Genomic DNA, 25,425 nt, shown 5'->3' with positions numbered 1-25,425 from the left:
ACACAGGTACGGACCTGTGGTGTTTTTTGGCATCAAAGCGGTAAAATGAAGTTGTTGATATAAAATACAAAAATGATTCAGGGTGCATTTCTAAGCCTAAAATTGACAAAGGGACGGACCTTAGGTGCTTTTTGGCATTCAGGCTGTAAAACAAAAATGCTTAGATAAAATATCAGAATAATTTAGGGTGCTTTTCTAAGACTAAAATACACACAGGTACGGACCTGTGGTGTTTTTTGGCATCAAAGTGGTAAAATGTAGTTGTTGAGATAAAATACCAAAGTGATTCAGGGTGCTTTTCTAAGCCTAATATTGACACAGGTACGGACCTGTGGTGTTGTTGGCATAAAAGCGGTAAAATGAAGTTGTTGAGATAAAATACAAAAGTGATTCAGGGTGCTTTTCTAAGCCTAAAATCCACACAGGTACGGATCTTTGGGGTTTTTTGGCATCCAGGCCGTCAAAAAAAGTAGTTGAGATAAAATACCAAAATGATTTAGCGCGCTTTTCTGAGACTAAAATCGACAGAGATACGGACCTATGGTGTTTTTTGCCACCCAGGCAGTGAAATGAACGATTTCAGATATAACACTAGAGTTAGTAAGAGTCTTTTTCTCACACTAAAACCGACACAGGTACAGACCTGTGGTGTTTTCTGGCATCCAGGCAGTCAAATAAAGTAGTTGAGATAAAATACCAAAATGATTCAGGGCGCTTTTCTGAGACTAAAATCGACACAGGTACAGACCTGTGGTGTTTTTTGGCATCAAAGTGGTAAAATGTAGTTGTTGAGATAAAATACCAAAGTGATTCAGGGGTCTTTTCTAAGCCTAAAATCCACACAGGTATGGACCTGTGGTGTTTTTTGGCATCAAAGCGGTAAAATGAAGTTGTTGACATAAAATACAAAAATGATTCAGGGTGCTTTTCTAAGCCTAAAATTGAGAAGGGGACGGACCTTTGGTGCTTTTTGGCATTCGGGCGGTAAAACAAAAATGCTTAGATAAAATATCAGATTGATTTAGGGTGCTTTTCTAAGACTAAAATCGACACAGGTATAGACCTGTGGTGTTTTATGGCATCCAGGCAGTCAAATAAAGTATTTGATATAAATTACCAAAATGATTCAGGGCGCTTTTCTGAGACTAAAATCGACACAGGTACGGATCTATGGTGTTTTTTGCCACCCAGGCAGTGAAATGAACGATTTCAGATATAACACTATAGTTAGTAAGGGTCCTTTTCTCACACTAAAACCGATACAGGTACAGACCTGTGGTGTTTTCTGGCATCCAGGCAGTCAAATAATATAGTTGAGATAAAATACCAAAATGATTCAGGGCGCTTTTCTGAGACTAAAATTGACACAGGTACTTACCTGTGGTGTTTTTTGGCATCAAAGTGGTAAAATGTAGTTGTTGAGATAAAATACCAAAGTGATTCAGGGGTCTTTTCTAAGCCTAAAATCCCCACCTGTGGTGTTTTTTGGCATCAAAGCGGTAAAATGAAGTTGTTGAGATAAAATACAAAAGTGATTCAGGGTGCTTTTCTAAGTCTAAAATTGACACAGGTACGGACCTGTGGTGCTTTTTCGCATTCAGGCGGTAAAACAAAAATGCTTAGATAAAATATCAGATTGATTTAGGGTGCTTTTCTAAGACTAAAATCGACACAGGTATGGACCTGTGGTGTTTTATGGCATCCAGGTAGTCAAATAAATTAGTTGAGATAAAATACCAAAATGATTCAGGGCGCTTTTCTGAGACTAAAATCGACAGAGGTACGGACCTGTGGTGTTTTTTGCCACCCAGGCAGTGAAATGAACTATTTCAGATATAACACTAGAGTTAGTAAGGGTCTTTTTCTCACACTAAAACCGACACAGGTACAGACCTGTGGTGTTTTTTGGCATCCTGGCATTCAAATGAAGTTGTTGACATAAAACATCAGATTGATTTAGGGTGCTTTTCTAAGACTAAAATACACACAGGTACGGACCTGTGGTGTTTTTTGGCATTAAAGCGCTAAAATGAAGTTGTTGAGATAATATACAAAAGTTATTCAGGGTGCTTTTCTAAGACTAAAATTGACACAGGTACGGACCTTTGGTGCTTTTTGGCATTCAGGCGGTAAAACAAAAATGCTTAGATAAAACATCAGATTGATTTAGGGTGCTTTTCTAAGACTAAAATCAACACAGTTACGGACCTGTGGTCTTTTATGGCATCCAGGTAGTCAAATAAAGAAGTTGAGATAAAATACCAAAATGATTCAGGGCGCTATTCTGAGACTAAAATCGACACAGGTACGCACCTGTGGTGTTTTTTGTGACCCAGGCAGTGAAATGAACGATTTCAGATATAACACTAGAGTTAGTAAGAGTCCTTTTCTCACACTAAAAAACGACACCTTTGGTGTTTTCTGGCACCCAGGCAGTCAAATAAAGTAGTTGAGATAAAATACCAAAATGATTCAGGGCGCTTTTCTGAGACTAAAATCGACACAGGTACGGACCTGTGGTGTTTTTTGGCATCAAAGTGGTAAAATGTAGTTGTTGAGATAAAATACCAAAGTGATTCAGGGGTCTTTTCTAAGCCTAAAATCCACACAGGTACGGACCTGTGGTGTTTTTTGGCATCAAAGGGGTAAAATGAAGTTGTTGAGATAAAATACAAAAATGATTCAGGGTGCTTTTCTAAGCCTAAAATTGACACAGGTACGGACCTTTGGTGCTTTTTGGCATTTAGACGGTAAAACAAAAATGCTTAGATAAAATATCAGATTGATTTAAGGTGCTTTTCTAAGACTAAAATCGACACAGGTACGGACCTGTGGTGTTTTTTGGCATCCAGGCAGCCAAATAAAGTAGTTGAGATAAAATACCAAAATGATTTAGGGCGTTTTTCTGAGACTAAAATCGACATAGGTACGGACCTGTGGTGTTTTTTGCCACCCAGGCAGTGAAATGAACTATTTCAGATATAACACTAGAGTTAGTAAGGGTCCTTTTCTCACACTAAAACCGACACAGGTACGGACCTGTGGTGTTTTTTGGTATCCTGTCAATCAAATGAAGTTGTTGACATAAAATATCAGATTGATTTAGGGTGTTTTTCTAAGCCTAAAATCCAGACAGGTACGGATCTGTGGTGTTTTTTGGCATCAAAGCAGTAAAATGAAGTTGTTCAGATAAAATACCAAAGTGATTCAGGGTACTTTTCTAAGCCTAAAATCCACACAGGTACGGGGACCTGTGGTGTTTTTTGGCATTCAGGCAGTCAAATAAAGTAGTTGAGATAAAATACCGAAATGATTCAGGGCGCTTTTCTGAGACTAAAATCGACACAGGTACCGACCTATGGTGTTTTTTGCCACACACTAGAGTTATTAAGGGTCCTTTTCTCACACTAAAATCAACACAGGTACGGACCTGTGGTGTTTTTTGCCAACCAGGCAGTGAAATGAAGGATTTCAGATATTACACTAGAGTTATTAAAGGTCCTTTTCTATCACTAAAATCGACACAGGTACGGACCTGTGGTGTTTTTTGCCAACCAGGCAGTGAAATGAAGGATTTCAGATATTACACTAGAGTTATTAAGGGTCCTTTTCTCACACTAAAATCAACACAGGTACGGACCTGTGGTGTTTTTTGCCAACCAGGCAGTGAAATGAAGGATTTCAGATATTACACTAGAGTTATTAAGGGTCCTTTTCTCTCACTAAAACCGACACAGGTACGGACCAGTGGTGTTTTTTGGCATCCTGGTGGTCAAATGAAGTTGTTGACATAAAATATCAGATTGATTTAGGGTGCTTTTCTTAGACTATAATACACACAGTTTTCTAAGCCTAAAATTGACACAGGTACGGACCTTTGGTGTTTTTACGCATCCAGGCGGTAAAACAAAAATGCTTAGATAAAATATCAGATTGATTTAAGTTGCTTTTCTAAGACTAAAATTGACACAGGTATGGACCTGTGGTGTTTTTTGGCATCCAGGCAGCCAAATAAAGTAGTTGAGATAAAATACCAAAATGATTTAGGGCGTTTTTCTGAGACTAAAATCGACATAGGTACGGACCTGTGGTGTTTTTTGCCACCCAGGCAGTGAAATGAACTATTTCAGATATAACACTAGAGTTAGTAAGGTTCCTTTTCTCACACTAAAACCGACACAGGTACGGACCTGTGGTGTTTTTTGGTATCCTGTCAATCAAATGAAGTTGTTGACATAAAATATCAGATTGATTTAGGGTGTTTTTCTAAGCCTAAAATCCAGACAGGTACGGATCTGTGGTGTTTTTTGGCATCAAAGCAGTAAAATGAAGTTGTTGAGATAAAATACCAAAGTGATTCAGGGTACTTTTCTAAGCTTAAAATCCACACAGGTACGGACCTGTGGTTTTTTTTGGCATCCAGGCAGTCAAATAAAGTAGTTGAGAAAAAATACCGAAATGATTCAGGGCGCTTTTCTGAGACTAAAATCGACACAGGTACCGACCTATGGTGTTTTTTGCCACACACTAGAGTTATTAAGGGTCCTTTTCTCACACTAAAATGAACACAGGTACGGACCTGTGGTGTTTTTTGCCAACCAGGCAGTGATATGAAGGATTTCAGATATTACACTAGAGTTATTAAAGGTCCTTTTCTATCACTAAAATCGAAACAGGTACGGACCTGTGGTGTTTTTTACCACACAGGCAGTGAAATGAAGGATTTCAGATATTACACTAGAGTTATTAAGGGTCCTTTTCTCTCACTAAAACCGACACAGGTACGGACCCGTGGTGTTTTTTGGCATCCTGGTGGTCAAATGAAGTTGTTGACATAAAATATCAGATTGATTTAGGGTGCTTTTCTTAGACTATAATACACACAGGTACGGAGCTGTTATGTTTTTTGGCATCAAAGTGGTAAAATGAAGTTGTTGAGATAAAATACCAAAGGGATTCAGGGTGCTTTTCTAAGACTAAAATTGACACAGGTACGGACCTTTGGTGTTTTTTCCCATCCAGGCAGTGAAATGAAGTAGTTCAGATGAAATAGAAGAGAGATTCAGGGTGGGTTTCTGACACTAAATTCTACACAGGTACGGACCGGTGGTGTTTTTTGGCATCAAAGCGGTAAAATAAAGTTGAGATAAAATACTAAAGTTATTCAGGGTGCTTTTCTAAGCCTAAAATTGACACAGGTACGGACCTTTGGTGTTTTAACGCATCCAGGCGGTAAAACAAAAATGCTTAGATAAAATATCAGACTGATTTAGGGTGCTTTTCTAAGACTAAAATCGACACAGGTACGGACCTGTGGTGTTTTATGGCATCCAGGCAGACAAATAAAGTAGTTGAGATAAAATACCAAAATGATTCTGGGCGCTTTTCTGAGACTAAAATCGACCCAGGTACGGACCTGTGGTGTGTTTTGCCACCCAGGCAGTGAAATGAAGGATTTCAGATATAACACTAGAGTTATTAAGGGTCGTTTTCTCACACTAAAAACGACACAGTTAAGGACCTGAGGTGTTTTTTGGAATCCAGGCGGTAAAATGAAGTTGTTGACGTAATATATCAGATTGATTTAGGGTGCTTTCCTAAGACTAAAATCGACACAGGTACAGACATGTGGTGTTTTATGGCATCCAGGCAGTCAAATAAAGTAGTTGAGATAAAATACCAAAATGATTCAGGGTGCTTTTCTAAGACTAAAATCGACATAGGTACGGACCTGTGGTGTTTTTTGCCAACCAGGCAGTGAAATGAAGGTTTTCAGATATTACACTAGAGTTATTAAGGGTCCTTTTCTCACACTAAAATTGACACAGGCACGGACCTGTGGTGTTTTTTGGCATCAAAGCGGTAAAATGAAGTTGTTGTGATAAAATACAAAAGTGATTCAGGGTGCATTTCTAAGCCTAAAATTGACACAGGTATGGACCTTTAGTGTTTTTTGGCATTAACACAGAAAAACAAAAATGTTTAGATAAAATATCAGATTGATTTAGGGTGCTTTTCTGAGACTAAAATCGACACAGGTACGGACCTGTGGTGTTTTATGGCATCCAGGCAGTGAAATAAAGTAGTTGAGATAAAATACCAAAATGATTCAGGGCGCTTTTCTGAGACTAAAATCGACACAGGTACGGACCTGTGGTGTTTTTTGCCACCCAGGCAGTGAAATGAAGGATTTCAGATATAACACTAGAGTTATTAAGGGTCCTTTTCTCACACTAAAACTGACACAGGGACGGACCTGTGGTGTTTTTTGGCATCCAGGCGGTCAAACGAAGTTGTTGACATAAAATATCAGATTGAGATAGGGTGCTTTTCTAAGACTAAAATACACAGAGGTGTTTTTTGGCATCAAAACGGTAAAATGAAGTTGTTGAGATAAAATGCAAAAGTGATTCAGGATTGCTTTTCTAAGCCTGAAATTGACACAGGTACAGACCTTTGATGCATTTTTGGCATTGAGGCGGTAAAACAAAAATGCTTAGATAAAATATCAGATTGATTTAGGGTGCTTTTCTAAGAGTAAAATCGACACAGGTACGGACCTGTGGTGTTTTATGATATCCAGGCAATCAAATAAAGTAGTTCAAATAAAATACCAAAATGATTCATGGCGCTTTTCTGAGACTAAAATCGACACAGGTACGGATCTCTGGTGTTTTTTGCCAACCAGGCAGCGAAATGAAGGATTTCAGATATTACACTAGAGTTATTAAGGGTCTTTTTCTCACATTAAAATTGACACAGGTACGGACCTGTGGTGTTTTTTGCCACCCAGGCAGTGAAATGAAGGATTTCAGATATTACACTAGTTATTAAGGGTCCTTATCTCTCACTAAAACCGAAACAGGTACAGATCTGTGGTGTTTTTTGGCATCCAGGCGGTCAAATGAAGTTGTTGACAAAATATCAGATTGATTTAGGGTGTTTTTCTAAGACTAAAATACACACAGGTATGGACCTGTGGTGTTTTTTGGCATCAAAGTGGTAAAATGTTTTTGACATAAAATACCAAAGGGATTCAGGATGCTCTTCTAAGACTAAAATTGACACAGGTACGGACCTTTGCTGTTTTTTCCCATCTAGGCAGTGAAATGAAGTAGTTCAGATAAATTACAAGAGAGATTCAGGGTGGGTTTCTGACACTAAAATCGACACAGGTGCGGTGTTTTTTGGCATCAAAGCGGTAAGATAAAGTTGTTGAGATAAAATACAAAAGTGATTCAGGGTGCTTTTCTAAGCCTAAAATTGACACAGGTACGGACCTTTGGTGTTTTTTGGCATCCAGGCGGTAAAACAAAAATGCTTAGATAAAATATCAGATTGATTCAGGTTGCTTTTCTAAGACTAAAATCGACACAGGTACGGACCTGTGGTGTTTTATGGCATCCAGGCACTCAAATAAAGTAGTCGAGATAAAATACCAAAATGATTTAGGGCGCTTTTCTGAGACTAAAATCGACACAGGTATGGACCTGTGGTGTTTTTTGCCACCCAGGCAGTGAAATGAAGGATTTCAGATATAACACTAGAGTTATTAAGGGTCGTTTTCTCACACTAAAAACGACACAGTTAAGGACCTGAGGTGTTTTTTCGCATCCAGGCGGTAAAATGAAGCTGTTGACATAATATATCAGATTGATTTAGGGTGCTTTCCTAAGACTAAAATCGACAAAGGTACAGACCTGTGGTGTTTTATGGTATCCAGGCAGTCAAATAAAGTAGTTGAGATAAAATACCAAAATGATTCAGGGTGCTTTTCTGAGACTAAAATCGACATAGGTACGGACCTGTGGTGTTTTTTGCCAACCAGGCAGTGAAATGAAGGTTTTCAGATATTACACTAGAGTTATTAAGGGTCCTTTTCTCACACTAAAATCGACACAGGCACGGACCTGTGGTGTTTTTTGGCATCAAAGCGGTAAAATGAAGTTGTTGTGATAAAATACAAAAGTGATTCAGGGTGCATTTCTAAGCCTAAAATTGACACAGGTACGGACCTTTGGTGTTTTTTTTGCATTAACACAGAAAAACAAAAATGTTTAGATAAAATATCAGATTGATTTAGGGTGCTTTTCTGAGACTAAAATCGACACAGGTACGGACCTGTGGTGTTTTATGGCATCCAGGCAGTGAAATAAAGTAGTTGAGATAAAATACCAAAATGATTCAGGGCGCTTTTCTGAGACTAAAATCGACACAGGTACGGACCTGTGGTGTTTTTTGCCACCCAGGCAGTGAAATGAAGGATTTCAGATATAACACTAGAGTTATTAAGGGTCCTTTTCTCACACTAAAACCGACACAGGGACGGACCTGTGGTGTTTTTTGGCATCCAGGCGGTCAAACGAAGTTGTTGACATAAAATATCAGATTGAGATAGGGTGCTTTTCTAAGACTAAAATACACAGAGGTACGGACCTGTGGTGTTTTTTGGCATCAAAGCCGTAAAATGAAGTTGTTGAGATAAAATACAAAAGTGATTCAGGATGCTTTTCTAAGCCTGAAATTGACACAGGTACGGACCTTTGGTGCGTTTTGGCATTCAGGCGGTAAAACAAAAATGCTTAGATAAAATATCAGATTGATTTAGGGTGCTTTTCTAAGAGTAAAATCGACACAGGTACGGACCTGTGGTGTTTTATGACATCCAGGCAATCAAATAAAGTAGTTGAAATAAAATACCAAAATGATTCATGGCGCTTTTCTGAGACTAAAATCGACACAGGTACGGATCTCTGGTGTTTTTTGCCAACCAGGCAGTGAAATGAAGGATTTCAGATATTACACTAGAGTTATCAAGGGTCTTTTTCTCATATGAAAATTGACACAGGTATGGACCTGTGGTGTTTTTTGCCACCCAGGCAGTGAAATGAAGGATTTCAGATTTTACACTAGTTATTAAGGGTCCTTATCTCTCACTAAAACCGAAACAGGTACGGATCTCTGGTGTTTTTTGGCATCCAGGCGGTCAAATGAAGTTGTTGACAAAATATCAGATTGATTTAGGGTGTTTTTCTAAGACTAAAATACACACAGGTACAGACCTGTGGTGTTTTTTGGCATCAAAGTGGTAAAATGTTGTTGACATAAAATACCAAAGGGATTCAGGATGCTTTTCTAAGACTAAAATTGACACAGGTACGGACCTTTGCTGTTTTTTCCCATCTAGGCAGTGAAATGAAGTAGTTCAGATAAATTACAAGAGAGATTCAGGGTGGGTTTCTGACACTAAAATCGACACAGGTATGGTGTTTTTTGGCATCAAAGCGGTAAGATAAAGTTGTTGAGATAAAATACAAAAAAGATTCAGGGTGCTTTTCTAAGCCTAAAACTGACACAGGTACGGACCTTTGGTGTTTTTTGGCATCCAGGCGGTAAAACAAAAATGCTTAGATAAAATATCAGATTGATTCAGGTTGCTTTTCTAAGACTAAAATCGACACAGGTACGGACCTGTGGTGTTTTATGGCATCCAGGCACTCAAATAAAGTAGTCGAGATAAAATACCAAAATGATTCAGGGCGCTTTTCTGAGACTAAAATCGACACAGGTACGGACCTGTGGTGTTTTTTGCCACCCAGGCAGTGAAATGAAGGATTTCAGATATAACACTAGAGTTATTAAGGGTCCTTTTCTCACACTAAAACCGACACAGGTACGGACCTGTGGTGTTTTTTGGCATCTAGGCGGTCAAATGAAGTTGTTGACATAAAATATCAGATTGAGATAGGGTGCTTTTCTAAGACTAAAATACACACAGGTATGGACCTGTGGTGTTTTTTGGCATCAAAGCGGTAAAATGAAGTTGTTGAGATAAAATACCAGTGATTAAGGGTGCTTTTCTAAGCCTAAAATTGACACAGGTACGGACCTTTGGCATTCAGGCGGCAAAACAAAAATGCTTAGTTAAATATCAGATTGATTTAGGGTGCTTTTCTAAGACTAAAATCGATACAGGTACGGACCTGTGGTGTTTTATGGCATCCAGGCAGTGAAATAAAGTAGTTGAGATAAAATACCAAAATGATTCAGGGCGCTTTTCTGAGACTAAAATTGACACAGGTACGGACCTGTGGTGTTTTTGCCAACCAGGCAGTGAAATGAAGGATTTCAGATATTACACTAGAGTTATTAAGGGTCCTTTTCTCACACTAAAATCGACACAGGTACAGACCTGTGGTGTTTTTTGCCACACAGGCAGTGAAATGAAGGATTTCAGACATTACACTAGAGTTATTACGGGTCCTTTTCTCTCACTAAATCCGACACAGGTACGGACCTGTGGTGTTTTTTGGCATCCTGGCGGTCAAATGAAGTTGTTGACATAAAATATCAGATTGATTTAGGGTGCTTTTCTAAGACTAAAATACACACAGGTATGGACCTGTGGTGTTTTTTGGCATCAAAGTGGTAAAATGATGTTGTTGAGATAAAATACCAAAGTGATTCAGCGTGCTTTTCTAAGACTAAAATTGACAAAGGTACGGACCTTTGGTGTTTTCCCCCATCCAGGCAGTGAAATGAAGTAGTTCAGATAAAATACAAGAGAGATTCAGGGTGGGTTTCTGACACTAAAATCGACACAGGTACGGCCCTCTGGTATTTTTTGGCATCAAAGCGGTAAAATGAAGTTGTTGAGATAAAATACAAAAGTGATTCAGGGTGCTTTTCTAAGCCTAAAATTGACCCAGGTACAGACCTTTGGTTTTTTTGGCATTCACGCGGTAAAACAAAAATGCTTAGATAAAATATCAGATTGGTTTAAGGTGCTTTTCTAAGACTAAAATCGACACAGGTATGGACCTGTGGTGTTTTATGGCATCCAGGCAGTCAAATAAAGTAGTTGAGATAAAATACCAAAATGATTCAGGGCGCTTTTCTTAGACTAAAATCAACACAAGTACGGACCTTTGGTGCTTTTTGGCATTCAGGCGGCAAAACAAAAATGCTTAGTTAAATATCAGATTGATTTAGGGTGCTTTTCTAAGACTAAAACTGATACAGGTACGGACCTGTGGTGTTTTATGGCACCCAGGCAGTGAAATAAAGCAGTTGAGATAAAATACCAAAATGATTCAGAGCGCTTTTCTGAGACTAAAATCGACACAGGTATGGACCTGTGGTGTTTTTGCCAACCAGGCAGTGAAATGATGGATTTCAGATATTACACTAGAGTTTTTAAGGGTCCTTTTCTCACACTAAAATCGACACAGGTACGGACCTGTGGTGTTTTTTGCCACGCAGGTAGTGAAATGAAGGATTTCAGATATTACACTAGAGTTATTAAGGGTTCTTTTCTCACACTAAAACCGACACAGGTACGGACCTGTGGTGTTTTTTGGCATCCTGGCGGTCAAATGAAGTTGTTGACATAAAATATCAGATTGAGATAGGGTGCTTTTCTGAGACTAAAATACACACAGGTACGGACCTGTGGTGTTTTTTGGCATCAAAGTGGTAAAATGAAGTTGTTGACATAAAATAAAGTGATTCAGGGTGCTTTTCTAAGACTAAAATTGACACAGGTATGGACCTTTGGTGTTTTTCCCCATCCAGGCAGTGAAATGAAGTAGTTCAGATAAAATACAAGAGACATTCAGGGTGGGTTTCTGACACTAAAATCGACACAGGTACGGACCTGTGGTGTTTTTTGGCATCAAAGCGGTAAAATAAAGTTGTTGAGATAAAATACAAAAGTGATTCAGGGTGCTTTTCTAAGCCTAAAATTGACACAGGTACGGACATTTGGTGTTTTTTGGCATCCAGGCGGTAAAACAAAAATGCTTAGATAAAATATCAAGTTGATTTATGGTGCTTTTCTAAGACTAAAATCGACACAGGTACGGACCTGTGGTGTTTTATGGCATCCAGGCAGTCAAATAAAGTAGTTGAGATAAAATACCAAAATGATTCAGGGCACTTTTCTGAGACTAAAATCGACACAGGTACGGACCTGTGGTGTTTTTTGCCACCCAGGCAGTGAAATGAAGGATTTCAGATATAACACTAGAGTTATTAAGGGTCCTTTTCTCACACTAAAACTGACACAGGTACGGACCTGTGGTGTTTTTTGGCATCCTGGCGGTCAAATGAAGTTGTTGACATAAAATATCAGATTGATTTAGGTTGCTTTTTTAAGACTAAAATACACACAGATACGGACCTGTGGTGTTTTTTGGCATGAAAGTGGTAAAATGAAGTTGTTGAGATAAAATACCAAAGTGATTCAGGGTGCTTTTCTAAGACTAAAATTGACACAGGTACGGACCTTTAGTGTTTTTTCCCATCCAGGCAGTGAAATGAAATAGTTCAGATAAAATACCAGAGAGATTGAGGGTGGGTTTCTGACACTAAAATCGACACAGGTACGGACCTGTGGTGTTTTTTGGCATCAAAGCTGTCAAATGGGAAACTTTTAGAAAGTTCTATATCAGCTACTCAACACTGAATCTATCTGGAATGGTCTGGAAAATAAGTAAATTTCAAAACCACTATCCTGATCACAAAAGCAAGGTTTCAAGGGAATAATAGCCATTTTCTATACTTTTTAGACATAATTACAAAATAAAACTTATTATCAAGGAACTAAAAAAAGCAAAAATTTGTTACACAGTGTAGTTTTGATTTTCTTTAGCTTTTGTCTTCATATACTTTCAAAAATCTGTGACTGATCACTTATTTCACTAGTTACATACACTTCTAGTAGTTCACTATCTTATCTTTAAATTGTAATTCACAGGTGTGATAATATAATATTTCCTGTATTTCTTTGCTCCCTTTAGCAACTCTGTGGGAGATATGATTTTTCTGAAAAAATTTCAGCATTAGCGTAATTACTCCAATCTTTTCTTCTTTTTTTAAATCTACAATAAATTTCATTATCAGTACCAAAGAATACCTTCTAAGATACAATAACCACAGATCATGCACCCACATAAAACTTACTGCACATCTTGAAACTTACCTGCACTCTTTGGATATTCACTTCTGATTCTGGTAGAAGACTTGATGTCTTCTGTTTCATTTCAAGTTCTACCATTTTCTCCTCCTTAAATGCTTCCTCATTTTGAAGTTAATCAGTGAGCTGTAGAACATAAAAAAGTTAACAAAATAACAACTGGTAGAACAACCCAAGTTATTTCAATGCACCTAACTCCTGATTTGAGCTAAATTACTGCACAATAATGAATATTTCAAATGTCACAATACCAACAAATTTAAGTTACAAACAAATCATGGCAGTAGACTAGTAAATGCTACAGTTTTGCCATCAAATTTCTATATTCATCCAACAGTATCATTAACCAATCAATGGAATAGTTTATTACTTTCAATTCTACAATTATATGTGAGGCATTCAACTTAAGTCATCTACATGCCAAAAAAATGATAACATGACCAACCTCATTTTTCAATATGATATCCCACAGACACTGATGTTAACAAGGCAAGAATCACACATCATAGCATCACAGAAGTGACTATACACTACAAAGCAGAAATGGACAATGCCAAAAAGAATATTCCAATGGAAGAAACAAAGAAACTGTACAACTCAAATTTCTATTTTGACAAAAAAAAAGAGAGAAGCAAGGTTAAAGTTCTAACAGCAAAAACAAAGAGGAATGATGTCTACAATAGCAGTGATACAATAACTAACACGACATAGTTTTACAAGGGAAAAGGATGAATGATTAAAGTATTAATACCATGTAAAAAGGAGCAAGATTATTAGTGAAAGAGTAGAGAGAGGCTTTTGGAAGATTTTATCAGGGAAGTAGTGCGAATGACTGGGAGATGTATAAAAGAAAGAGGCAGGAGGTCAAGAGAAAGGTGCAAGAGGTGAAAAAGAGGGCATATGAGAGTTGGTTTGAGAGAGTATCAATAACTTTTGGAAGAATAAAAAGATATTTTGGAAGGAGGTAAATAAAATGCATAAGATAAGAAAACAAATGGGAACATCGGTGAAGGGAGCTAATGGGGAGGTAATAACAAGTAGAGCTGAAGGGAGAAGGAGAGGGAGTGAGTATTTTGAGGGTTTGTTGAATATGTCTGATGATAGAGTGGCAGATATAGGGTGTTTTGGTCGAGGTGGAGTGTGAAGTAAGAGGGTCAGGGAGAATGGTTTGGTAAACAGACAAGAGGTAGTGAAAGCTTTGCAGAAGATGAAAGCCAGCAAGGAGACAGGTTTGCATGGTACTGCATTGGAATTTAATAAAAAAGGAGGTGACTGTGTTGTTTACTGGTTGGTAAGGATATTCAATGTATGTATGGTTCATTGTGAAGTGCCTAAGGATTGGAAGAATGCATGCGTGGTACCACAGTACAAGGGCAAAGGAGATAAAGGTGAGTGTTCAAACTACAGATGTATACGTTTGTTCAGTATTCTTGGTAAATTATATGGGAGGGTACTGACTGAGAGGGTAAAGGCATGCACAGAGCATCAGATTGGGGAAGAGCAGAGTGGTTGTATAAGTGGTAGAGGATGTGGGGATCAGGTGTCTGCTTTGAAGAATGAATGTGAAAAATACTTAGAAAAACAGATGGATTTGTATTTAGCATTTCTGTATCTGGAGAAGGCATATGATAGAGTTGATATATATGCTTTGTGGAAGGTATCAACAGTATATGGTATGGGAGGTAAGTTGCTAGAAGCAGTGAAAAGTATATATCAAGGGTGTAAGGCATGTGTAAAAGTAATAAGAGAGGAAAGTGAATGTCGGTTTGTGGCATGGGTGTGTAATGTCTCCATAGTTGTTTAATTTATTTATGGATGAACTTGTTAAGGAGGTGAATGCAAGAGTCTTGGAAAGAGGGGCATGTATGCAGTCAGTTGTGGATGAGAGGGCTTGGGAAGTGAGTAAGTTGTTTTTCGCTGATGATATAGAGCTGGTGGCTGATTCATGTAAGAAACTGCAGAGGTTGGTGACTGATTTTGGTAAAGTGTGTGAAAGAAGAAAGCTGAGGGTAAATGTGAATAAGAGCAAGGTTCACTAGGGTTGAGCGACAAGTTAATTGGGAGGTAAGTTTAAATGGAGAAAAACTGGAGGAAGTGAAGTGTTTTAGATATCTGGGAGTGGATTTAAGAGCAGATGGAACCATGGAAGCAGAAGTGAGTCACAGGGTAGGGAAGGGGGCAAAGGTTCTGGGAGCATTTACGAATGTGTGGAAGGCGAGAACGTTATCTCGGAGCAAAAATGGGTATGTTTGAAGGAATAGTGGGTCCAACAATATCATTTGGTTGCGAGGCATGGGCTATAGATAGGGCTGTGCGGAGGAGGGTGGGTGTGTTGGAAACGAAATGTCTGAGGACAATATGTGGTATGAGGTGGTTTGATCAAGTAAGTAATGAAAGGGTAAGAGAGACGTATGGGAATAAAAAGAGAGTGGTTGAGAGAACAGAAGAGGGAGTATTGGAATGGTTCGGTCACAAAGAGAGAATAAGTGAGGAAAGATTGACAAAGAGGATATATGTGTCAGAGGTGGAGGGAACGAGGAGAAGTGGGAGACCAAAGTGGAGGTGGGAGGATGGAGTGAAAAAGATTTTGAGGCGTGTAAGGAAGAGTGATAATTGGAATGATGTGGTATACCGGGGGTGGACATGCTGTTAATGGACTGAACCAGGGCATGTGAAGTGTCTGGGGTAAATCATGGAGTTTAGTGGGGCCAGGATGTGGAAATGGAGATTTGGTTTCAGTGCATTACACATGACAGCTAGAGTCTGAGCGTGGATGAATGTAGCCTTTGTTGTCTTTTCCTAGTGCTACCCCACGCGCATGCGGGGCGAGGGGGGTGTCATTTCATGTGTGGCGGGAATGGTTGAAGGAAGCATGTATGAATATGTGCACATGTATATATGTATATGTCTGTGTATGTATGTGTATGTATACATTGAAATGTATAGGTATGTATATGTGTGTGTGTGGGCGTTTACGTATATACATGTATATGTGGGAAGGTTGGGCCACTCTTTCGTCTGTTTCCTTGCGCTATCTCGCTAATGCAGGAGACAGCGACACAGTATAATAAATAAAAACATACATATACATACAGACATATATATATAAACACATGTACATATTGCATTTACCTGCCTAACTACCTCTTCCATAGATAAATTGAACAACAATGGGTACATTCACTAAGAACCAGTCACTCTCCTCTCTTCCTATTCGTACACATGCCTTACATCCTTGGTAAAAACTTCTCACTGCTTCTAGCAACTTACCTCCCACACCATATACTCTTAAAACCTTCCACAAAGCATTTCTATCAACCCTATCATATGCCATCTCCAGATCCATAAATGTTGTGTACAAATCCATCTGTTTTTCTACGTATTTCTCACATACATTCTTCAAAGCAAACATCTGATCCACACATCCTCTACCACTTCTGAAACCACACTGCTCCTCTCCAATCTGATGCTCTGTACATGCCTTCACCCTTTCAGTCATTACCCTCCCATGTACTTTCCCAGGAATACTAAAGAAACTTTTGCCTCTGTAGTTTGAACCCTTGCCTTTATCCCCTTTGTCTTTGTACAATGACACTATGCATGCATTTCGTTAATCATCAGGCACTTCATCATGGTCCATATGTACAGTGAATATTGTTCCCAACCAGTCAGCAACACATCACCCCCTTATTTAATAAATTCCTCTGCAATACCATCCAAACCCGCCGCTTTACCGGATATCATCTTCCGCAAAGCTTTCACTACCTCTTCTCTCTTCACCAAACCATTCTCCCTGACCCTCTCACCTTGCATACCACCCCATCCAACACCCCATATGTGACACATACAACAAACCTTCAAAATGCTCTCTCCATCTCCTCACTTCATCACTGACTGTTATTACCTCCCCACTTGCCCCCTTCATCGATGTTCCCATTTGTTCTCCTCTTATGCATGTTATTTATCTCCTTCCAAAACATCTTTTTATTCTCCCTAAACTGTCTAAGTAATTTCTAAGTAAGTTGTTTAATATATCAAATTTTCTCCCCTATCCCCAGGGATAGCGGAGAAAGAATACTTCCCACGTATTCCCTGCGTGTCATAGTAGGCGGCTAAAAGGGAAGGGAGCGGGGGGGGCTGGAAATCCTCCCCTCTCGTTTTTAATTTTCCAAAAGAAGGAACAGAGGAGGCGACCAAAAGAGGATTTCCCTCAAAGGCTCATTCCTCTGTTCTTAAGGCTACCTTGCTAACACGGGAGGTGGCGAAAAGTATGAAAAAAAAAAAATTCATACATGCTACCGTCATCCATTCCCACCACACATGAAATGGCATCCCCCCTCCCCCTGCGTGCATGCAAGGTAGTGCTAGGAAAAGACAACAAAGGCCACATTCATTCACAGTCAGTCTCTAACTGTCATATGCATTGGATTGAAACCACAGCTCCCTTTCCACATCCAGGCCCTACAAAACTTTCCATGGTTTACCCCAGATGCTTCACAAGCCCTCGTTCAATCCAGTGACAGCAAGTCGACCCCGGTATACCATATCTCCGGTATACCATATCTTTCCAATTCACTCTACTCCTTGCACACCTTTCACCCTCCTATATGTTCAGGCCCCAATCGCTCAAAATCCCTTTCACTCCATCCTTCCACCTAAAATTTGGTCTCCTACTTCTCATTCCCTCCATCTCTGACACATATATCCCTTTGTCAATCTTTCCTCATTTCTTCTCTCCATGTAACCAAACCATTTCAATTCACCCTCTTCTGCTCTCTCAACCCCAATCCTTATATTACCACATATCTCTCTTACCCTTTCATTACTTACTCGATCAAACCACCTCACACCACATATTGTCCTCAAACATCTCATTTCCAGCATGTCCACCCTCCTCTGCACAACCCTATCTACAATCCATGCCTTGCAACTATATAACATTGTTGGAACCACTATTCCTTCAAACATACCCAGTTTTGCTTTCCAAGATAATGCTCTCACCTTCCACACATTCTTCAACCCTCCTAGAACCTTCGCCCCCTCCCCCAACATGTGACTCACTTCTGCTTCCATCTGCTGCCAAATCAACTCCCAGATATCTAAAACACTTCACTTCCTCCAGTTTTTCTCCATTCAAACTTACCTCCCAATTTACTTGTCTCTCACACCTAACCTACTGAACCTAATAACCTTGCTCTTATTCACATTCACTCTCAGCTTTCTTCTTTCACAGTCTTTACCAAACTCAGTCATCAGCTTCTGAAGTTTCTCCCCCAAATCAGCCACCAGCACTGTATCATCAGCGAACAACAACTGACTCACTTCCCAAGCTCTCACATCCACAACAGACTGCATACTTGCCCCTCTCTCCAAAACTGTTGCATTCACCTCCCTAACAACCACATCCATAAACAAATTAAACCACCATGGAGACATCAAGCACCTTTGCCGCAAACTGACATTCACTGGGAACCAATCACTTTCCTCTCTTCTTACTCGTACACATGCCTTACATCCTCGATAAAAGCTTTTCACGGCTTCTAGCAACTTACCTCCCACACCATATACTCTTAATCCCTTACACAGAGCATCTCTATCATATATATATATATATATATATATATATATATATTTTTTTTTTTATACTTTGTCGCTGTCTCCCGCGTTTGCGAGGTAGCGCAAGGAAACAGACGAAAGAAATGGCCCAACCCACCCCCATACACATGTATATACATACGTCCACACACGCAAATATACATACCTACACAGCTTTCCATGGTTTACCCCAGACGCTTCACAAGCCTTGATTCAATCCACTGACAGCACGTCAACCCCGGTATACCACATCGCTCCAATTCACTCTATTCCTTGCCCTCCTTTCACCCTCCTGCATGTTCAGGCCCCGATCACACAAAATCTTTTTCACTCCATCTTTCCACCTCCAATTTGGTCTCCCTCTTCTCCTTGCTCCCTCCACCTCCGACACATATATCCTCTTGGTCAATCTTTCCTCACTCATCCTCTCCATGTGCCCAAACCACTTCAAAACACCCTCTTCTGCTCTCTCAACCACGCTCTTTTTATTTCCACACATCTCTCTTACCCTTACGTTACTCACTTGATCAAACCACCTCACACCACACATTGTCCTCAAACATCTCATTTCCAGCACATCCATCCTCCTGCGCACAACTCTATCCATAGCCCACGCCTCGCAACCATACAACATTGTTGGAACTACTATTTCTTCAAACATACCCATTTTTGCTTTCCGAGATAATGTTCTCGACTTCCACACATTCTTCAAGGCCCCCAGAATTTTCGCCCCCTCTCCCACCCTATGATCCACTTCCGCTTCCATGGTTCCATCCGCTGCCAGATCCACTCCCAGATATCTAAAACACTTCACTTCCTCCAGTTTTTCTCCATTCAAACTCACCTCCCAATTGACTTGACCCTCAACCCTACTGTACCTAATAACCTTGCTCTTATTCACATTCACTCTTAACTTTCTTCTTCCACACACTTTACCAAACTCAGTCACCAGCTTCTGCAGTTTCTCACATGAATATATATATATATATATATTTTTTTTGCTTTGTCGCTGTCTCCCGCGTTTGCGAGGTAGCGCAAGGAAACACACGAAAGAAATGGCCCAACCCACCCCCATACACATGCCTTGATTCAATCCACTGACAGCACGTCAACCCCGGTATACCACATCGCTCCAATTCACTCTATTCTTTGCCCTCCTTTCACCCTCCTGCATGTTCAGGCCCCGATCACACAAAATCTTTTTCACTCCATCTTTCCACCTCCAATTTGGTCTCCCTCTTCTCCTCGTTCCCTCCACCTCCGACACATATATCCTCTTGGTCAATCTTTCCTCACTCATTCTCTCCATGTGCCCAAACCATTTCAAAACACCCTCTTCTGCTCTCTCAACCACGCTCTTTTTATTTCCACACATCTCTCTTACCCTTACGTTACTTACTCGATCAAACTACCTCACACCACACATTGTCCTCAAACATCTCATTTCCAGCACATCCATCCTCCTGCGCACAACTCTATCCATAGTCCACACCTCGCAACCATACAACATTGTTGGAACCACTATTCCTTCAAACATACCCATTTTTGCTTTCCGAGATAATGTTCTCGACTTCCACAGATTCTTCAAGGCTCCCAGAATTTTCGCCCCCTCCTCCACCCTATGATCCACTTCCGCTTCCATGGTTCCATCCGCTGCCAGATCCACTCCCAGATATCTAAAACACTTCACTTCCTCCAGTTTTTCTCCATTCAAACTCACCTCCTAATTGAATTGACCCTCAACCCTACTGTACCTAATAACCTTGCTCTTATTCACATTTACTCTTAACTTTCTTCTTTCACACACTTTACCAAACTCAGTCACCAGCTTCTGCAGTTTCTCACATGAATCAGCCACCAGCGCTGATTCATGTATGTATATATATATATATATATATATATATATATATATATATATATATATATATATATATATATATTTTTTTTTTCATACTATTCGCCATTTCCCGCGATAGCGAGGTAGCGTTAAGAACAGAGGACTGGGCCTTTGAGGGAATTCCCTCACCTGGCCCCCTTCTCTGTTCCTTCTTTTGGAAAAAAAAAAAGAAAAAAAAGAGAGGGGAGGATTTCCAGCCCCCCGCTCCCTTCCCTTTTAGTCGCCTTCTACGACACGCAGGGAATACCTGGGAAGTATTCTTTCTCCCCTATCCCCAGGGATAGTATATATATATATATATATATATATATATATATATATATATATATATATCACTGGGAATAGGGGATAAAGAATACTTCCCTCGCATTCCCTGAATTTCATAGAAGGTGACTAAAAGGGATGGGAGCAGCGGTAGAAACCCTCTCCTCCATGTACTTTAACTTTCTAAAAGAGGAAACAGAAGGAATCATGTGGGGAGAGCTCATCCTCCTCCAAGGCTAAGATTTGGGTGTTTGAATGCATGTGGATGTAACCAAGATGAGAAAAAGGAGATAGGTAGTATATGTGAGGGAAAGGAACCTGGACATTCTGGCTGCAAGTGACATGAAGCTCAAGGGTAAAGGGGAAGAGTGGTTTGGGAATGTCTTGGGAGTAAAGTCAGGGGATGGTGAGAGGACAAGAGCAAAGGAAGGTGTAGCACTACCCCTGAAGCAGGAGTTGTGAGAGTATGTGACATATTGTAAGAAAGTAAACTCTAGCTAGATTGATATGGGTAAAACTGAAAGTGGATGAAGAGAGATAGGTGATTATTGGTGCCTATGCACCTGGTCATGAAAAGAAAGATCATGAGAGACAAGTGTTTTGGGAGCAGCTGAGTGAGTGTGTTAGCAGTTTTGACGCACAAGACCGGGTTATAGTGATGGGTGATTTGAACGCAAAGGGGAGTAATGTGGCAGTTGAAGTTACAATTGGTGTACATGAGGTGTTCAATATTGTAAATGGAAATGGTGAAGAACTTGTAGATTTGTGTGCTGAAAAAGGACTGGTGATTAGGCATACCTGGCTTAAAAAGAGAGATATACATAAATATACATATGTAAGTAGGAGAGATGGTCAGAGAGCACTATAAGATTGCGTGTTAATTGACAGGCATGAGAAAGAGAGACTTTTGGATGTTAATGTGCTGAGTGGGGCAACCGGAGGAATGTCTGATCATTATCTTGTGGAGGTGAAGGTGAGTATTTGTAGAAGGTTTCAGAAAAGAAGAGAGAATGTTGGGGTGAAGAGAGTGGTGAGAGTAAGTGAGCTTGGAAAGGAGACTTGTGTGAGGAAGTATCATGAGAGATCGACTGCAGAATGGAAAAAGGTGAGAGCAAATGATATAAGGAGAGTGGGGGAAGGAAAGGGATGTATTTAGGAAAGCAGTGATGGCTTGCGCAGAAGATGCTTGTGGCATGAGAAAGGTGGGAGGTAGGCAGATGAGAAAGGGTGGTGAGTGATGGTATGAAGAAATAATATTGTTTGTGAAAGGAAGAGAGAGGCATTTGGACAATTCTTGGAGGGAAATAGTGCAAATGACTGGGAGGTGTATAAAAGAAAGAGGCAAGAGGTCAAGAGAAAGTTGCAAGAAGTGAATAAGAAGGCAAATGAGAGATGGTGTGACAGAGTATCACTGAATCTTAAATAGAATAAAAAGATGTTTTGGAAGGAGGTAAATAAAAAGGGTAAGACAAGGGAACAAATGGGAACATCAGTGAAGGATGCTAATGGGGAGGTGATAACAAGTAGTGGTGATGCGAGAAGATGGAGTGAATATTTTGAAGGTTTGTTGAATGTGTTTGATGATAGCGTGGCAGATATAGGGTGTTTTGGTCGAGGTGGTGTGCAAGGTGAGAGGGTAAAGGCATGCACAGAGCATCAGATTGGGGAAGAGCAGAGTGGTTGTATAAGTGGTAGAGGATGTGGGGATCAGGTGTCTGCTTTGAAGAATGAATGTGAAAAATACTTAGAAAAACAGATGGATTTGTATTTAGCATTTCTGTATCTGGAGAAGGCATATGATAGAGTTGATATATATGCTTTGTGGAAGGTATCAACAGTATATGGTATGGGAGGTAAGTTGCTAGAAGCAGTGAAAAGTATATATCAAGGGTGTAAGGCATGTGTAAAAGTAATAAGAGAGGAAAGTGAATGTCGGTTTGTGGCATGGGTGTGTAATGTCTCCATAGTTGTTTAATTTATTTATGGATGAACTTGTTAAGGAGGTGAATGTAAGAGTCTTGGAAAGAGGGGCATGTATGCAGTCAGTTGTGGATGAGAGGGCTTGGGAAGTGAGTAAGTTGTTTTTCGCTGATGATATAGAGCTGGTGGCTGATTCATGTAAGAAACTGCAGAGGTTGGTGACTGATTTTGGTAAAGTGTGTGAAAGAAGAAAGCTGAGGGTAAATGTGAATAAGAGCAAGGTTCACTAGGGTTGAGCGACAAGTTAATTGGGAGGTAAGTTTAAATGGAGAAAAACTGGAGGAAGTGAAGTGTTTTAGATATCTGGGAGTGGATTTAAGAGCAGATGGAACCATGGAAGCAGAAGTGAGTCACAGGGTAGGGAAGGGGGCAAAGGTTCTGGGAGCATTTACGAATGTGTGGAAGGCGAGAACGTTATCTCGGAGCAAAAATGGGTATGTTTGAAGGAATAGTGGGTCCAACAATATCATTTGGTTGCGAGGCATGGGCTATAGATAGGGCTGTGCGGAGGAGGGTGGGTGTGTTGGAAACGAAATGTCTGAGGACAATATGTGGTATGAGGTGGTTTGATCAAGTAAGTAATGAAAGGGTAAGAGAGACGTATGGGAATAAAAAGAGAGTGGTTGAGAGAACAGAAGAGGGAGTACTGAAATGGTTCGGTCACAAAGAGAGAATAAGTGAGGAAAGATTGACAAAGAGGATATATGTGTCAGAGGTGGAGGGAACGAGGAGAAGTGGGAGACCAAAGTGGAGGTGGGAGGATGGAGTGAAAAAGATTTTGAGGCATGTACGGAAGAAAGTTAATTGGAATGATGTGGTATACCTGGGTGGACATGCTGTTAATGGACTGAACCAGGGCATGTGAAGTGTCTGGGGTAAATCATGGAGTTTAGTGGGGCCAGGATGTGAAAAGGGAGCTATGGTTTCAGTGCATTACACATGACAGCTAGAGTCTGAGCGTGGATGAATGTAGCCTTTGTTGTCTTTTCCTAGTGCTACCCACGCGCATGCGGGGGGAGGGGGTGTCATTTCATGTGTGGCAGGAATGGTTGAAGGAAGCATGTATGAATATGTGCACATGTATATATGTATATGTCTGTGTATGTATGTGTATGTATACATTGAAATGTATAGGTATGTTTATGTGTGTGTGTGGGCGTTTACGTATATACATGTATATGTGGGTATGTTGGGCCACTCTTTCGTCTGTTTCTTTGCGCTATCTCGCTAATGCAGGAGACAGCGAAACAGTATAATAAATAAAAACATACATATACATACACAGACATATATATATAAACAAATGTACATATTGCATTTACCTGCCTAACTACCTCTTCCATAGATAAATTGAACAACAATGGGTACATTCACTAAGAACCAGTCACTCTCCTCTCTTCCTATTCGTACACATGCCTTACATCCTTGGTAAAAACTTCTCACTGCTTCTAGCAACTTACCTCCCACACCATATACTCTTAAAACCTTCCACAAAGCATCTCTATCAACCCTATCATATGCCATCTCCAGATCCATAAATGTTGTGTACAAATCCATCTGTTTTTCTAAGTATTTCTCACATACATTCTTCAAAGCAAACATCTGATCCACACATCCTCTACCACTTCTGAAACCACACTGCTCCTCTCCAATCTGATGCTCTGTACATGCCTACACCCTTTCAGTCATTACCCTCCCATGTACTTTCCCAGGAATACTAAAGAAACTTTTGCCTCTGTAGTTTGAACCCTTGCCTTTATGCCCTTTGTCTTTGTACAATGACACTATGCATGCATTTCGTTAATCATCAGACACTTCATCATGGTCCATATGTACAGTGAATATTGTTACCAACCAGTCAGCAACACATCACCCCCTTATTTAATAAATTCCTCTACAATACCATCCAAACCCGCCGCTTTGCCGGAATTCATCTTCCGCAAAGCTTTCACTACCTCTTCTCTCTTCACCAAACCATTCTCCCTGACCCTCTCACCTTGCATACCACCCCATCCAACACCCCATATGTGACACATACAACAAACCTTCAAAATACTCTCTCCATCTCCTCACTTCATCACTGACTGTTATTACCTCCCCACTTGCCCCCTTCATCAATGTTCCCATTTGTTCTCCTCTTATGCACGTTATTTATCTCCTTCCAAAACATCTTTTTATTCTACCTAAACTGTCTAAGTAATTTCTAAGTAAGTTGTTTAATATATCAAATTTTCTCCCCTATCCCCAGGGATAGGGGAGAAAGAATACTTCCCACGTATTTCCTGCGTGTCGTAGTAGGCGGCTAAAAGGGGAGGGAGCGGGGGGCTGGAAATCCTCCCCTCTCATTTCTAATTTTCCAAAAGAAGGAACAGAGAAGGGGACCAAGTGAGAATTTCCCTCAAAGGCTCATTCCTCTGTTCTTAAGGCTACCTTGCTAACACGGGAGGTGGCGAACAGTATGAAAAAAAAAAAAAAATATTCATACATGCTACCTTCATCCATTCCCACCACACATGAAATGGCATCCCCCCCTCCCCCTGCGTGCATGCAAGGTAGTGCTAGGAAAAGACAACAAAGGCCACATTCGTTCACAGTCAGTCTCTAACTGTCATATGCATTGCACTGAAACCACAGCTCCCTTTCCACATCCAGGCCCCACAAAACTTTCCATGGTTTACCCCAGATGCTTCACAAGCCCTCGTTCAATCCAGTG

At 40.2% G+C, this 25,425-nt stretch overlaps 1 pseudogene; it reads right to left on the bottom strand.

Annotated features, from left to right (window-relative positions):
• Nucleotides 1-25,425, bottom strand: part of LOC139751156 (coiled-coil domain-containing protein 22 homolog) — a 314,331-nt pseudogene that overhangs the window by 237,914 nt on the left and 50,992 nt on the right.

This window comes from Panulirus ornatus, chromosome 11 (assembly GCF_036320965.1).
Source record: "Panulirus ornatus isolate Po-2019 chromosome 11, ASM3632096v1, whole genome shotgun sequence".
NCBI classification, from domain to species: Eukaryota; Metazoa; Arthropoda; class Malacostraca; order Decapoda; family Palinuridae; genus Panulirus; species Panulirus ornatus.
Note: the sequence above shows the minus strand (reverse complement) of the source record. Positions and strands in the feature narration are given on the sequence as shown.